The 18,041-nt window shown below is 30.6% G+C and overlaps 1 protein-coding gene across 1 annotated transcript in view; it reads right to left on the bottom strand.

Moving 5' to 3' along the window:
* Positions 1–17,936, bottom strand: part of LOC111052921 (SNF-related serine/threonine-protein kinase) — a 70,770-nt gene extending 52,834 nt beyond the window's left edge. Inside the window, exon 1 of the mRNA XM_022339738.2 lies at positions 17,653–17,936. The gene's annotated coding sequence lies outside the window, so the exon portion shown is untranslated. The remainder of the gene's footprint in view (positions 1–17,652) is intronic.
* Positions 17,937–18,041: the final 105 nt, after the last annotated feature.

The raw sequence follows: 18,041 nt of genomic DNA, 5'->3' as shown, positions 1-18,041 counted from the left end.
TGATATCAGAGATCATGTGTTCAATAGAACTCAAATTATAGATCAAACTATACTGTAGACCAATCGATCAAAATATCACACTAATAGAGAAATGAAAAATTGTGAGTATATTGTTCCTCTTATAGATTGTACATTATGAATAATATTCTAATTCCTTATTGATGAATTATTTATACTATTGTCGATTCATTTCACACAGTTTGTAAATTAATTAATTTTTCAGACAAAAATTCATTTTCAATAATTTACTTATCTTTTTTTATGATCAATAAACATAATTCATTCATAAGTCATTTTTATCAAGTTTTTAGAAAGTTCTCATATCAATTACTAGCCTACATATATTTCAATTAGCTCAATTTAATCAGCATTTTGAAATAGGTTAGTTCATTTACTCAGTTGGTACTTTGTACTTCAACTGCAAATGTTGCAACCAAACAGAAATGCGGATAATTTCAAAAAGATTTCAACTTTTGACATTATTAAAGATTTACAACGTCTGTGTACAATCATATTAAAAAATAATTATTGATTATTCTTAATTTAGTAATCAATTAGGCCTATGGATTTCTCTAACAAAATAATTCGATAATTGATTGATTATCTCAAAAAATTATATTGAAGTCTTATGAAATAAAAGCCTTAAATGGGTTTCTAATACATTTTCTGAAGAGGTCGTTAGAGAATTTATTATTGATCTAAAACACTTCAAAATGAAAATTTTAAACATGCTAATCTACTAAGCTTATGTCTGAACATGATTGTTCAAAATGTTTGTATGAAGCTGTACATGATATTATCGAATGATAAGACTTGAGTTGGTCACACTACCTTATTCTATAAGCTGACATATTTTGTAAGTGTTCTTTTATTATATTCTGAAAGTTTATTAATTTTGAAGTGAGATTCACTCAAAATTGACAGCATTGGTTGAATGGGAAGCATCTATGTTAACTTATATGGAATGCTGACAGTTTCAAGTGAATATCACTACAGGGCATATCACACCTCGAGGGGAGGGGTCAGTTCAATAAACTGAAATCTTTAATTTGTGATTCAATTATAGAAAATAAGAAATACCCTTGAAATATTCCTTTCAAATTATACATTAATATAAAATGTCGAAATTAATCTTGTATAATTTAAAATAAATATTTCAAGGGTAGTTATTTTCTATAATTTAATAATCAAGTAGCCCTATTAAAATACTGATTACAACCATCATTACTAGTTATTTTCTATAATTTAATAATCAAGTAGCCCTATTAAAATACTGATTACAACCATCATTGCAAGTGAATTGAGTCGATTTTTCAAACTTCTTAAAAGTGCATTTTTAATAGCTTATACAGTATTAGCACAGATCTAATGTCTAGTTAGTCTTTGGTATTAATGATTTTCAAATGAAATACTAAATTTTAATAAACTACTCAATTTTCAAATAGATTATTTTTAATAGACTAGTACTTGTGAATCTATTTTCACAAATTTAGTAAATTTCAGAGGGAATTTGTCTAATAAAGACAACATTAATATAGCAAGACAAAATCGAAATCTTTAATAAGAGTTGGGAGGAAGATGTTTGAGTAATTCCACAGGTCGTGCTCTAATTTACATTAAAAGGAAATGTGATTTCACCGGTTACGTTGCATGGTAAGCCATTAATAATTAGCTTACTTTTAGAGCGGATTTACGATGTTTAAAGTAATAGAGAAAAGTGTAAACAAGAGATGAGGATATAGACAGTCAAATAATGTCTAATTATTATGATATGTATAGTTATAATCATCAATAACCACATAAGTCAAGCTGAGCTGATATCAATATAATTTATTTGTAATTAGGTAGTAATTAATTATTACTAGTAATTTTCAAAGGTTTTTCGTCAATTATTCGACAATATATCATCAATCATTATGATATATATATATATATATATATATATATATATTATATATATATATATATAATAATCAATCATTCATTAATTTATTTGTAACTATGTCGTAATTTTCAAAGGCTTTACATTAATCATTCCCTAGTAAGAATATTTAAGCCAAATCGTTTATAGTTCGAGTTTCACGGATTTTTTATTAAAAATGATCAGCCAAATATTTTTTTATTCATTTACAACTTACTAATAAATTAATTAGATTAGTTTAATTTTAGATTAATTTCCTTTTAATCCTTCAACCCTGAAACTTTTTTAGCACTACTAGGATATCGGGGATGATATTATACATCCAATTCTGACGTTGAGTTGAAAATTTGAGAAAGTTGCAATTTTACTCGATTTGGCAACCGTGTAATTTCTTCGAATGGAGGGCCAAGTCTCAACTTGTTTTTCACAAACTATAAGTACATTATACACAGAAGACACCTAAAACACTGTTTGGGATAAATCGCAAAGTTGCTGGATGTGGTCTTTCTCTTCCTACATAATGAAGGAGATATTGAATTATTTTTCGTGCACTTCAGTATTTTATGGGAATTTAATCTTTTTCAATTATTATAAAAATATGTTTTCTAAATTTGGTCATTTTAAAACACTACATATGAGACGGTACCAAGTTAGTGAAGCAGAAGAAAAGACAAAGTAGTCTAGAAAAATATAGATGAAGATATGAGAATGAAAAGATGAAGAAAAGAGATGCAAATGGAAGGATAAAGTAGGATAATGAAGATGAAGTAGACAAAGGCAAGTAGCTCAATTTGAATTAGAACAAAGTAAGACAATTTTTGAGATAAGACTAAATTTATGGAAACAGTTCAAACTCTATTAGCTTTACTGATAAGCAGTATTGTTACAGCCCAAGTTACCTTGTGACAACATGATTTTTTCGGTAAGTTCTAACAGACAAACTAAATAAAATAGAAAGACCGAAAAAAATAGTCAACTACACTTTTTATCATCATACAGAATTGAAATGATGAAGCAAATTTAATTGTTTTGTAGCTATTAATTAACACAGGATAAATAAATAGAATTTATAGTAAGTTTTGATAAAAATATAGTAAAATAATAAAAATAAGTATAAGCTTGGTTACAGTTTTCCGTACAAAAAGTTGGTTTTAATACAGGATTATACTGTACATAGTTGTTAATTTATTTCAATATATTATAATAGAAACTACTTGTTTATATTATTAGTTTCTATGAGAAACTACGTGTTTCTCACAACTATTTATTTATTAAAAATTGAGGCATTAGTTTCAGTTAGCTACAGCATTATCAATTTCTCGTGAGACTAAAATTGTTAATATAAAGCTGCAAAATATATTATGTTGAATAGCTTAAAATATAAGATTCTATTTATGGTGATCGATGTTCAAGCTTCAGTTTACTGGCGATTGATTGCCTAATGGTGTAGCAACCGAAACTAGTTTCTCAATTTTTTAATAAAAACAAGGTCTGACGATTTCGTTTAATTAAAGATAATGTAAATGAGTTACATAATAATGTACATATCATATTTCATGCACTGTACATTGTATAATACTAAGAAGAAAACTGAGTTTCTTTAGAAAAACAACTAGAGCTTCCGTGAAAGATTTTCCCTTTTCTCCCGTTTTCCAGACTGACATCAATTTTCCAGCCAATTAAAAACTGAGTCAACAAGTGTTTTTCATCTCCTGTTCTAATTGCAATACCTCCCCTATTATCATAGTATGACGTAAAGCTCAATGCACAATGATGTTTGAAATGGAAACTGGTTTAATAGAGGAAATATGGGAGAGAATATGAGGATAGAGACAGAACGGACATTATTTCTGTTATTAGTCTAATAATATACTTGAGTGGTAAAGGGATAGTAGCACTTCAGAATAAAGGTATTTGATAAACTCGCAATAGGAATGAATAACGTAGGAAAAATGTATTATGATTTTTATTCTAAATCATGAATACATCATAAAGTTTCATTATGATTTTGAAATTATTATTCTTAGAATAAAAGCAACGATAACTGCAAGACCATCCCTCTTCAGAGAGCTAACGAGAAGTTGTAGTAGATACGAAAGGATTTTCTAAAAAGGAAAGGAATCTTCATCAATTATAGTTTGTGTAAAACAAGTTGAGACTTGGCCCTCCATCCGAAGAAATTACAGGGTTGCCAAATCGTGTAAAATTGCAACTTTCTCAAATTTCCAATTCAACGTCAGAATTGGATGTATAATATCATCCCCGATATCCTAGTAGTGCTAAAAAAGTTCCAGGGTTGAAGGATTAAAAGGAAATTTAACTTTTATGATAAAATTGGAAACATCTCGAAGATTTGTTTTTCTTTTGAATATCACTTCTCTCAGAATCATGAAGCGTCGTAATGAGTAATAATTTTATATCAAATGAACGGGAGACTGTCTCCTTTCTATTGGTGTCTGGATCATTTTTATCTGACCAATAGTTATTTTTCAATTAATAATTATGTTCGTCAATGTAGAGACTTTTCGAGCAGAAAACATGAAATTTTCGACATGCTAGAAACTTTTTTGTTTCAAAAGCTAAGTGGGTGGTTAAAGCGAGAAATTTTCTCAGAAATAATTGAAATTATTTTTCCAATTGTCAAACGTACTCGGAAGAACGTTTTTTGGCTCTCAGGAGTTTCAAAGTCAAGGATAGCGGCTGAATGGTGTGCCGCCATAATTATGCTATCACAATAGCTGGGATCAACAAATTCAAAATACAGAACGATTGAAAAATTCAGGAACTGCAAGCCAGATGATCATAATTGACCGAGCGAAGTGAGGTCTAAGTTTCAAGTCGACGGTTTGGCATTTCTCTTAATATTTAAATGTTTAAGTGCTTAAATGTTTAAATATTTAAAAGTTTAAATGTTTAAATATTTAAAAGTTTAAATGTTTAACTGTGTAAATGTTTAAATATTTTAATGCTCAAATGTTTATATGTTGCGCATTTATGGCGAAGCGCGGTAATAGATTTTCATGAAATTTGAAAGGTATGTTCCTTTTTAATTGCGCCTCGACGTATAAACAAGGTTTTTGGAAATTTTGCATTTCAAGGATAATATAAAAGGAAAAAGGAGCCTCCTTCATACGCCAATATTAGAGTAAAAATCAGACTATAAAATTATTCATCATAAATCAGCTGACAAGTTATTACACAGATGTGTGGAGAAGCCAGTTTATAGCTGTATTTCCATAAGGTCTATAGTTTTAATCAGGTACTTGTGGATGACAACCTCACCTTGAATAATCCAAGCGGTGTTCATTACAGCATATCCAGAGGCAATCAGCTGCTTGCGTTTGAAATAATTCAGTCGAATAATCTTGTAAATTGTCAGCAATGCATACCATGCAGCCACTCTTTTAACTTTAAAATTCCTTTGAGACCAAAATACGACCTTCGACTACTTTTGACAATTGAAAAACAATTTCAATTATTTCTGAGAAACTTTCTCGCTTTCCCACTTATCTTTCGAAACAAAAACGTTTCCAGCATGTCGAAAATTTCATGTTTTCTGCTCAAAATTTCTCGACATTGACGAACATAATTATTAATTAAAAATAACTATGGGTCGGATAAAAATGATCCAGACACCAATAGAAAGGAGACAGTGTCCTCGTTTATTTGATATGAAATTATTACGCATTACGACGCTGCATGATTCTGAGAGAAGTGATATTCAAAAGAAAAACAAATCTTCGCGATGTTTCCAATTTTATCATAGAAGTTAAATTTCCTTTTATCCAACCCTGAAACTTTTTTAGCACTACTAGGATATCGGGGATGATATTATACATCCAATTCTGACGTTGAATTGAAAATTTGAGAAAGTTGCAATTTTACTCGATTTGGCAACCCTGTAATTTCTTCGGATGGAGGGCCAAGTCTCAACTTGTTTTTCACAAACTTTTAGTACATATATACAGAAGACACCTAAAACACTGTTTGGGATAAATGGCTGGCAGTCGCTGGATGCGGTCTTTGTCTTCCTACATAATGAAGGAGATATTGAATTATTTTTCGTGCACTTCAGTATTTTATGGGAATTTAATCTTTTTCAATTATTATAAAAATATGTTTTCTAAATTTGGTCATTTTAAAACACTACATATGAGACGGTACCAAGTTAGTGAAGCAGAAGAAAAGACAAAGTAGTCTAGAAAAATATAGATGAAGATATGAGAATGAAAAGATGAAGAAAAGAGATGCAAATGGAAGGATAAAGTAGGATAATGAAGATGAAGTAGACAAAGGCAAGTAGCTCAATTTGAATTAGAACAAAGTAAGACAATTTTTGAGATAAGACTAAATTTATGGAAACAGTTCAAACTCTATTAGCTTTACTGATAAGCAGTATTGTTACAGCCCAAGTTACCTTGTGACAACATGATTTTTTCGGTAAGTTCTAACAGACAAACTAAATAAAATAGAAAGACCGAAAAAAATAGTCAAACTACACTTTTTATCTTATCTGTGGCCTCAGAGCGTAGTAAAATCTAGGAAGCATTGTCTAAACTATGGTATTTAACCTAATCACCCATGCTTAAATCATGATAACAGAAGGTGTATTATTTTTTCAACAGGGTTCTCATTTGAAAAGTGTAAAATAATACTGAGCCTAAAAGAACATGAGAACAATTTGCTGTGAATATCTGCAGAGCTACCTTTTCTTGAAAACTTGATAACTCAGCAGTCAGTAAACACTACCCCAGTTACTAAAAATTCTAAATGAAATTAAATTGAAGCTAACTGATTCCAGAATAGCTTGTACTCATTAGGGACAACGAAGAGAAAAACATGCTTCATCTGTTAAATTAAACGGACATTAACTAAAAAACAAATGAAAACTTGGCACATAAATTCAACTTGGAGTAGGACAATTGGGACAAACTTCAAACAAATCCAGGTTAATGGATGCAGGTTGGTCCCTGAAAGTATTGACCGTTTTATCACAAGTATCTTAATTACACCAAGTTCTTAATATAATGTCTGGCAATAAAATATCCCTTATTTTAGAAGTGGATATCCCTACTGAAAAATTGAAAATATACAGAATAAGCATTTGTTGATAAACGTTTATTAATAAACTACCGGTATGCTATTTCAAATAACTTCGTATATAAATTATTTTCGTTAGATGATGTCCTACAGCTACCCTGTTCACTTGGTCAAAAATCCTTCATCGTTTTATAAGTGTAATGAATGTCACTTCCTCAAGTTCATGTGAATTTGTGGAATGATAATCGTACATCTCAGTCTTCAAATTCTTTCAAACTAAATCCAAAGGATAGATGCCCCTTCTTCAAAAAAAATAATTGCATAAAACAATGGAAAAGTTTCAGAAGAGACTACGAGGAAAGAAGAGTTCTGACAATGGAAGATGTAATTTAAGAAATATTATATTTGAAACAAAATAAAGTAGAATGGTATAGTACAGTGCCTTTATCAATGGATTTTCTCTGAGTTTTCATTCCTTTCTCAAACTACCTTTTAAAATTGAGAAGTTTTATTGCTAGATTATGTATCTTTGACAAAATTGCATTAGTGGAATCCACTTTATATTTTAAATTGTCAGCAATCCTTGTAAATAACATCAATGTTTCCAATTTAACCGATGCTAACAGACAGATGTAGGACCTAAATCTCAACATATGTCTGAGCCGCAAAAAATCCAGTTATTTTAATTTTCAGAACAGAACAATTACAATTTTTTTAGAAAGATTGGAAGAATACTTCTCACCGTACCACCAAATTTCTATTTTTGAATGACAAAATGTCATGAAAATTAAAACTGATAACAAAAAAATGATATAGTTGGGGAGTGATTAGACTTGCAGTTGAAGTGCCGTCCAATCACTCAGATTAGATAAGCGCTGAACTTTAGGAAATCGCTTCCTATTTCAGGACGATTAAATAAGTTGATTTTAATTAAATTAATTCCCCAATCTACTTCTTTCTGATAGTTTTTCTTGTTTCTATTTATCATAACACCTCAAATATGAATGAATTGTTAGACCATCGGTTAGTAATATCTTATCGTAAAGATTATATAAGGTTTCAGCTATCGGTACCAACTGCAGAAGGGTAACTTCTATGTTTGGCCCTCAACGAGAAGGCCCCTGGAATTTATTGCTGGCCATGGTTTTCGAAAGACAGCCAAGGACCTTCTTGTTATTCCTGGGTATAGAGATCATCTACCAACAGTTGTTGGGCCTCAATTAATTATACGGACGCTGAATTAGTTTTCGCTCGGTAGATGGTCTCTTGGATAGCATTGTCTCATGGATTAATGAATTATACTAGCGAAATAGACGCTTCCCATAGGAGGTCATGTATTTTGAAGACGCGCGAAATAAATTCAGCGAGTATAGTTGGGGCCTTATGAGCTAAACAATAATATTACTTGGTATCTGGAAGACTTTTAGAACTGAAGGTTTGTTCTCTGATCTCCTGCATCTGACCAAAATTCCTCTTATTTTGAAATCAATGTACCGTATATTTCTCAAATAAAATAAGTTCAGTACCGTATAGATTCACTTAATATATTTTACAGCAAAACTCTTGCTTATGTATTCAAAAAATTTGTAACTGACATTTTTTATAGAAAATTGTTGCTTCTAATGTAACTTGATACTTGAGTTCTTCGTCGCTTACTGTGATTATTAATTAATTAAACTAGGAGAAGTAATTATTAAACAGTAATTGTTAAGGACAGTAATTGTTAAGGACAGTAATTATTAAACTAGGAGAAGATAAATAACTTATTGTAATCTTTGTATTGTGCAAAGGCAGAAAAAAAATCATCGTAAGCAAAAAGCCGTCTCAACGATTTCTTTCATAGACTCAACAGCTCAATCAAATTCCTCTTTTAATCACAAATTTGCTTTCATCATTCTCACAACCACAGATGCAGAAAGCACTTGGAATATTTCAATCAATCCGAATAAAGCATTCAATCAGGGCATTCAATTGAGTACTCACTAGCAGCATTGATATCATCTGACAGAACCGACGAAAGTTGAAATGTGAGGAATAATGGATTAAACGTTACTCTCAATAACTCCCCCTCTCTCGCCCTCTTTCACAAATTGCCACTCTCCTTCCATTCATAACAGACGCTCCAATAGCAGTTCTGAACGTTTCCATTGATTAGTTTTGTTCTAAAAAATGCATCCATTCACAACAAAACAGAATTGAATGAATTTGGCCAAGTTCATGTATATTCTGAAGGTCAACAGGATGTTTTGTAACTGAGTATGATGCCTCAATGAAGTGTAGTAAGAATTACATTATTCCAATAAAAATAAATTATTACCCAGAAATTCTACATTTTGAAAATAAAACTGTATTAACATTGTTTTTTTTCAATTCAGCATAATCATCGCCAATAAAATTATAAAAGGTAATTGAGCAATGATAATCTAGATAGAAAATTTAATTTTTCCCTGTGGATCAAGTATAGAAGTAGTTCACGAATTTGCTTGGAAAAAGGAAGCAATTCATTCTGATGAAATATGAATGGATAAAATTGAATAAAAAAAATTGAATACAGTTTTATATGAATTCAAAACCACCGTAGAGTGGTTTTAGAACCCGATTGTTTACTATCTGTCAGCGGATATAGTCCTGATTAGCCACCCTTCCAACGGAATAACCGAAGGTACGGCGCTTATCTAATCTGAGCGATGAGTTACGGCTCTTACGGCTGAGCCAAACTTTTCATATTAAATAAAAAATAAATGAATCTTATTGACAATAAATTGAATGCGGGAAGACTCAATGCCTAATTATTGAATGGACGGGATCAAGATTATGTTATACAATATAGATTTTAGTTAAATTAGTACATTTGAATGGCTTTTGATTCGGCTGGATTCATCAAAATAACGTGTTTCGAATGATCACGTTAAGCCGTCGGTCCAGGCTGCCTAAAAAGCAGTCATGGTAGGTCATGTCAGAGGCCCTGAAATTGATCAGTTGCGACCTGAAAACTCTGACACCAGACCGGGGCCAGTCAGGTCACTCGATATTATTATTATTATCAAAATAATTCTTAATAGTGAAAGTAAATTTGTATGACTTTTTGTTGGTGGCGGGGAGTCCCTTGCGTGAAGGTTCCACCTCGCCTGACTATATCATTCAAGCCGTGAATGGGTCTTACGAGACTGTCATAATTCAGCCCGGACCGACAATTTAACGTGCCCATTCGATAATAAGGAGTGATCTGGTCAGAAGCTTTTGGTGATGAGCGGGATTTTTAGTTGAACTAAAATTTAGTTGGACCAAGTTCAAATTAGAGATGTTAAAAATTTTCTCAAAATACAATAAGTTGCCTTCTCTAAGTATTGGATAGATCTTAAATTTCCTTCGATAGTTTAAACGTAAAATATTTCTAGTTTCACAGATTGAAATACGAATTTATTAGTTTATTGTGCAAGTTCATTTCTACAATTCTACACAGCCTCAAAAAAAATGTATCATCATTAGCTTATTTAGAGCCTATGAGTAATTAATTCATTAATCAATTTATGAGCTGAATCAAAGGTGGCTGACCTCTATCTGAAACTGGTATGCTAATACAACGACATCAACAAGCGATAGGATAAACGAGCTTGTATTAAAAACAGACGAATGACCTTGAATGTTCTAAATAATTATTGTCTAACAAAAATTTCTCTAGGTTTTCACTAGTAGACTTGTTTACGTCTAATCTTTCAATTAGTCGATACTGGCAACACGGAAGCATGATTTAGCATTGAACAAAGTTTGTGAGTAGTTCATGGAAGTTTATATATATATATATATATATATATATATATATATATATATATATATATATATATATATATATATATATATATATATATATATATATATATATATATATATATATATATATATATATATATATATATATATATATATATATATATATATATATATATATATATATATATATATATATATATATATATATATATATATATATATATATATATATATATATATATATATATATATATATATATATATATATATATATATATATATATATATATATATATATATATATATATATATATATATATATATATATATATATATATATATATATATATATATATATATATATATATATATATATATATATATATATATATATATATATATATATATATATATATATATATATATATATATATATATATATATATATATATATATATATATATATATATATATATATATATATATATATATATATATATATATATATATATATATATATATATATATATATATATATATATATATATATATATATATATATATATATATATATATATATATATATATATATATATATATATATATATATATATATATATATATATATATATATATATATATATATATATATATATATATATATATATATATATATATATATATATATATATATATATATATATATATATATATATATATATATATATATATATATATATATATATATATATATATATATATATATATATATATATATATATATATATATATATATATATATATATATATATATATATATATATATATATATATATATATATATATATATATATATATATATATATATATATATATATATATATATATATATATATATATATATATATATATATATATATATATATATATATATATATATATATATATATATATATATATATATATATATATATATATATATATATATATATATATATATATATATATATATATATATATATATATATATATATATATATATATATATATATATATATATATATATATATATATATATATATATATATATATATATATATATATATATATATATATATATATATATATATATATATATATATATATATATATATATATATATATATATATATATATATATATATATATATATATATATATATATATATATATATATATATATATATATATATATATATAATATGGACTACAGTGAAACTCTCTTTAGAATTTCTTACTGCTACCTACTAATAATTATTATGTACATCTATTAACTGTACTACTTAAGCTAGATTTCACTCAATCACTGCTCTGCTTTTTCACTAGACACCACTTTCACTGCACACCAATTCAAATGGTTTCCTTCTTTTCAGTCTCCGCACCAACCCTCCGTTGTCTAGCAGCTGGATTGCTTCGACGTTCGTGTGTTGGTGGAGCCGTTCTTCATGACTTTCTGCATACCTTTGAATCTCACAGGATACCATGTTGACTCCCAGGTCCCTATGGATGTCGCTGTTCCGCACATACCAGGGAGCATCAACGATGTTTCGGAGCACCTTGTTCTGGAATCTTTGTATGATGGTGACGTTGCTCTGTTTGGTGCAGCCCCATAGTTGTATTCCATAGGTCCAAACAGGTTTGAAGATCTGCTTGTAGAGGAGCAATTTGTTTGGTATTGAAAGTGATGAGTTTCTTCCAATAAGCCAGTAGAATTTCTTGTATTTTATGTTCAGTTCTTCTTTTTTCTTTTTGACATGCTCTTTCCAGCGAAGCTTAGCATCAAGAGTCATACCTAGGTATTTAGCTTGATTTTCATGTGGTATATTAATTCCATTGATGTTGATTGGAAGGTACACAGCTCTCTTGTTGGTGAAGTTAACATGAATCGACTTTTCCTCATTGAGCTTCATTCTCCACTTTTTGGTCCAGTCTTGTATCTTGTTGACAGATCTCTGAAGCTTCGCTGTTGCAATACCAACATCACTGTCTACTGCTAGTAGGGCGGTGTCATCTGCGAACGTGGCTGTGGTATTCTCCTCCAAATTAGGGATATCACTAGTGAAGAGAAGATAAAGGACTGGTCCTAAAACACTTCCTTGCGGAACTCCTGCTTTTATCTCTCTTAGATCAGAATATGAATCTTCATATTTGACTCTAAAGTACCTTCCTGTCAAATATGATTGCAATATTTCTGTAAATTGCTTAGGAAGCATTTTCTTCAGTTTATAAAGAAGTCCCTCATGCCATACTTTGTCAAAAGCTTGCCCTATGTCGAGAAAAACTGCTGAACAAACCTTTTTTTCTTCCAAGCTCTTCTCTATTATATTAACTATCCTATGTACTTGATCAATTGTGGAGTGTTTTTTTCTGAAACCAAATTGATGATTAGGAATTAATTGCTTTCTCTCAATTATTGGCTTGAGTCTACTCAATAATATCCTCTCAAACAACTTTGATAACACAGGTAACAATGAAATTGGTCTGTATGAAGCTACTTCATGTGGTTCTTTTCCTGGCTTGAGTAACATTATAACTTCAGCTACTTTCCAGACTCCTGGTACAAATCTGAGTCTGAATGAAGCATTCAGGATGTTTGTTAGCTTGATGAGTGCTTTCCTTGGTAGATGCTTCAGGACTAAGCCAGTTATCAGGTCAAATCCTGGAGTTTTCTTAGCATTCATAAGTTTTATTTCCTTTCTCACTTCTTCTACTGAGACATTCATTAGTTCTTGATTTTCCTGCATGATGTTACCTTCAATTTCTAGATCTTCTTGAGCTGCAACGTTTGGCTGGAAGACATTCACAAGATGATCAGCAAATGCCTGTGCCTTTTCTTCATTATTCTTGGCCCATTGTCTATTCAGTTTCCTAATAGGGGGAACTTGTTGGATGGGTGTTTTTATTTTCTTAGAAGCCTTCCATAGTGAGTAATCAGTGTTGCCTTGTCCTGTCAAATTACTCAAGTAACTGTTGATTGATTCATTTTTAATAAACTGTATCTCTCTTTTCAGTTCCTGTGTGAGAGTATTCAGTAATCTTTTATCTTGAGGAGAACGTGAATGCTGCCACCTCCTTCTAGCTCTTCTTTTCTCTGCAATCATTTCTCTTATTTCCAATGGATAATTATTTCCTACTGTTCTTCGTTTCCTAGTCTGCGGAGTATTACACCAGGCTGCCTGTTGTATATCAGTAACAAATTTTTCCAGCTCCTCATCTATTTGATCTGCAGTTGTTAATGGTGAATTCAGGTTAATTCTTTCCTCCAACACTTGCTGAAAGCCATCCCAATCTGTATACTTATTAACTAGTGTGGGATAATTATTTTGTTTTTGTAAAATAGTGTCACTCAACTTCAGAATAATTGGAGAGTGGTCTGAATTGAGATCAAAACTTTCCTCTACTTGCAAATAGTTTACTGAAATGTTTTTGATTATGAAAAAGTCTATGAGATCAGGTATCTTACTTGTATCTGTAGGCCAATAAGTTGGTTTTCCAGTTGAAAGAGATTCACATCTTGACTCTCTTACAGCTTCGTAAAGTACCTTGCCCTTATGAGTTGTTAATCGTGATCCCCAATGAATGTGTTTTGAATTGAAGTCACCGCCAAGGATAAATCTCGTTCCCAACATATCAAACATTGATAGATGATCTTCTTTTCTGAATGAATATCGAGGAGGACAGTAGACAGCTGCAACTACAAATCGATAATTAACTGCTTCCACACATACTCCTATCAATTGAATTCGTTCAGTTTCTAATTTAACGTGTTCATTATGCTGAATGCTCTCTTTGATTATGATTGAACTCCCCCCTCTCGCAACATTGTTGGGATGTAAGGCGTGGTAGGTCCTGTAACCTTTAAATTTTATGTAGGACTGTTTTGTAAAGTGAGACTCAGAAATGAGACAAATATCTACATTATCTATGTTTAGAACTGCTTCCAATTCCAGTTGTCGTTGTAAGAGTCCATTTGCGTTCCATTCCATTATGTTTAGTGAACGAATCATTTTGGTTTTTGTTGTCTATTATTGTCTAATTTCTCGATGCGAGATTGAAGGGATGAAATTATTTTCTCTTGTTTATCAAGTTTAGATAAGATGAGCTGTAGGATTTGTGAGGTGTCTTTTACTTCTTCATTTTTCTTCATCTGCGATTTATTTTCTTTGGATACGATTTCGGCGAAAGTCATTCTCTTTTCTGTGGGCCTACTTTGATGTTGAGTGGGCCTACTTTGAGAATTAGCCACATTCCGAGCCTGAGAATCGACAACATTTTTGATGTTATATTCTTACTGGCTACCCTACTCGAGTTACATATTTTTTGTAACTCAATTGCTACAGAGCAACCACGGTAGCTTGCAGGATGAGCTTCACCACAATGAATGCATTTCGGTAGTGCTTCACTAGGTTTCGTACACTCCTTTGATGCATGTTTTCCAGCGCACTTCACACATCTGGCCTCCTTGTTGCAATAAGCCTGAGTGTGGTTGAAAGCCTGGCAACGCTTACATTGAGGTATTAGATTAACTTTCTTCAATGCTTCAACTTCTACTCTGCAACCCAGAATATGTTTAAGTTCAAAAACCTTCTTAACATTCTCTTCTGCGCTGAACGAAACCATGAACATGTCTAATGGTTCTTTAGTTTTCCACTTCAACTTATTCACTACATCTACCACTAGCAATCCCTTAGCCTTTAAGTCCTCCATTATGGATTCTATACTACAGGAGTGATGAAGTTTTTTTATCATCACTCTTATGGGTCTCACCTGTTTGTTTTCATACGAGTGCCAGTTGAAACCATCGTTGATTAATTCTTTTGTAATATTTCTGTACGTTTCTGAATCTACTGAATTTACTTTGAAAGTCTCTCTACTCAAGAGCTTTATTCTAAATTTTTCATCTGAAGTCACTTTTTTCAAACTTTTATGAAGAGACTCCAGGCTCTTTATACCATCCACTATGATTGGTGGCGGTGGCGTTTCTTTCTTCTTGTTCTTTACTTCCTCACCTTTATTCTTCTGCAATGAGGTGATTTTGTTCAACTGACGATGGTTACCAGTAGGCTCATTCTTTGGTTCAGGAGACAAAGTACTATTTAGTTTCCTCTTCTTTGTAGTACGTTTGTTACGGGCCCTGATCCACTCAGTCTCTTTTGCCAACTCCTCCTCATTAGTTGAGTAGTTTTCAGCAACTGCTGGACTGCATGGTTGTTGAATGTTCTGTTCTATTTTTTGAAATCGCAATTCTAAGTCTTCAATTCTCCGCTGAAGTTCTACGTTGCTCTTCTCTAGCTGCTTTCTCTTCTCATCCGACTCCTTCCAGGCGATGAAGAGTGCATGCTCGGCGGCTGAATGGAGCTTATTTGATTTAATATAACGATCCGGTGAACACTGGATCTCTGATGGCTTGGTGGTGTCCATGTTCTCGATGTTGCTTTCCTCGTCTTCTTGCTCTTCAAACTCCGGGGCAAGAAAACTGGGTAGTTTCAACAATTTTCCACTTGACATAGTCAATAATTTGCGAACATACTTTTCGAAAAGCCCTCGTACTCACTCACGATCGCGGAAACGCGAGCGCGAACGAAAATTGAAGGCCGCGCGAAAGTAGGTCACTTCGATTGCATAAAGACGGCGGATTTTAACCGAAATTTGATGCAATGTTTTGTTCCACTTAAATACCGTGAACAATCAACTGCTGACTCACTACTTCTACTGCACTACACTACGAGTACGTCTGCACTGTATGAGAGCTAACGCGATACTGAATATATATAGGAAGATAATGTGCAAAAAAAAAGTAAATTTTAAGTTGTTATTTATTTTTTAGGAGATTGTATATATTTAAAAAAAAAAAAGCGGATTTAGGGGAGATTTCACCAGCAAAAAGGACCCCTACAACCTTCTGGTTGTTAGGAATAAATTTGTTAAGCTGCGTTTACAACAAAGTTATTAACAAAATGTTAATAACTTATTCCTTATAGATTATATTAGATTGAGCATAACTGGTCACACACATGATGACCATATATGTATTTGTCAAGTTCTGTTCAATCTAACAGAATCTATAATGATTAAGTTATTAACATTTTGTTAAACCCAGCTTTACTACAGTAGCCTACTGTAATATATATATTGATAACAAAAAAGAATGTAATAATGCTCAACAACTTAAATAAAGTAAGATTTAGTGCTATTAACAAAAAATAAACCAACTTTAAAGAGCCACTAATAATAAAGTTGAAATGTTCGTCTTTATTTTAAATATAACTTACAGATTACTAATTTATAAATCTTGGTCAGTCGTAAATCTAGGTCCATTATACATTTTTAGTCATTCTATATTTGTTTATCAAATTCATAGCACAACAGAACAAGTGAGTGGATTGGATTAGAGTTAAAAAAATAGGTTAGGTTACAAACAAAATGTATCATCAATATTAAAGTGACCTAACCTCGAAATTTCGTTGATTAGAAAAAAAGGATAATAAGATTTGATGGAAAGTCAACAAAGCATCAAGGCTTAAAAAAATACTGCCCTTTTTTATGAAAATGAATTACGAGGGACAACAAGGTTAGCTTTCTTTGAAATGTAAACAATCAATGATATATATTTTATTGTAAAATAAAGAGATGGAAAATACTGAATCTTGTATTACAGCTATAGATTCTATACATAACTGAAACATATTTTTTTATAGTATTTCCCACACAATTTTTAATTAATATTGAATTGAAGGGCGTACCTTGAAACTTCAGAAGCCAAATCCTACTCAAACAAGCTTTGACGTACTACACTCTTGATATATTTCTTAGATATTTGTTTGCAATTACATCCTATAAATTTACCGTTCTTATTTGTAAAATATTATTAAATATTATACCTTTATTCAGATATCCAAATGATGTAGAATCACATCCACGCACGGTGAGTTCACATGATAATATGCATCATTATTTTTAATTAAAGAAATGCAAAAACACTTTTACCACGAATCATACTTCATTTCATGAGTGAAATATTTAATGATGAATACGTCAAATGAGATTTTAAGTTATAAATTTATTTACACGCACAAGATTTTTTCATTGAAACACCGAAAACAAGAACTACGCCTACAACCATCAACAGACCGACTGAACTGAAATGCTGAAATCTGAATTGTGAATAAATTCCGAAGTGCAATAATTTTTGGCTGCTCAATGAACCAGCTGAGACAAAAAAATGCAAGACGTTTTCTTGTAAAATGATATTTATAGTCACTTTTCGAGA

The sequence above is a fragment of the Nilaparvata lugens genome, chromosome 5 (genome assembly GCF_014356525.2).
Source record: "Nilaparvata lugens isolate BPH chromosome 5, ASM1435652v1, whole genome shotgun sequence".
In the NCBI taxonomy this organism is placed as follows: domain Eukaryota; kingdom Metazoa; phylum Arthropoda; class Insecta; order Hemiptera; family Delphacidae; genus Nilaparvata; species Nilaparvata lugens.
Note: the sequence above shows the minus strand (reverse complement) of the source record. Positions and strands in the feature narration are given on the sequence as shown.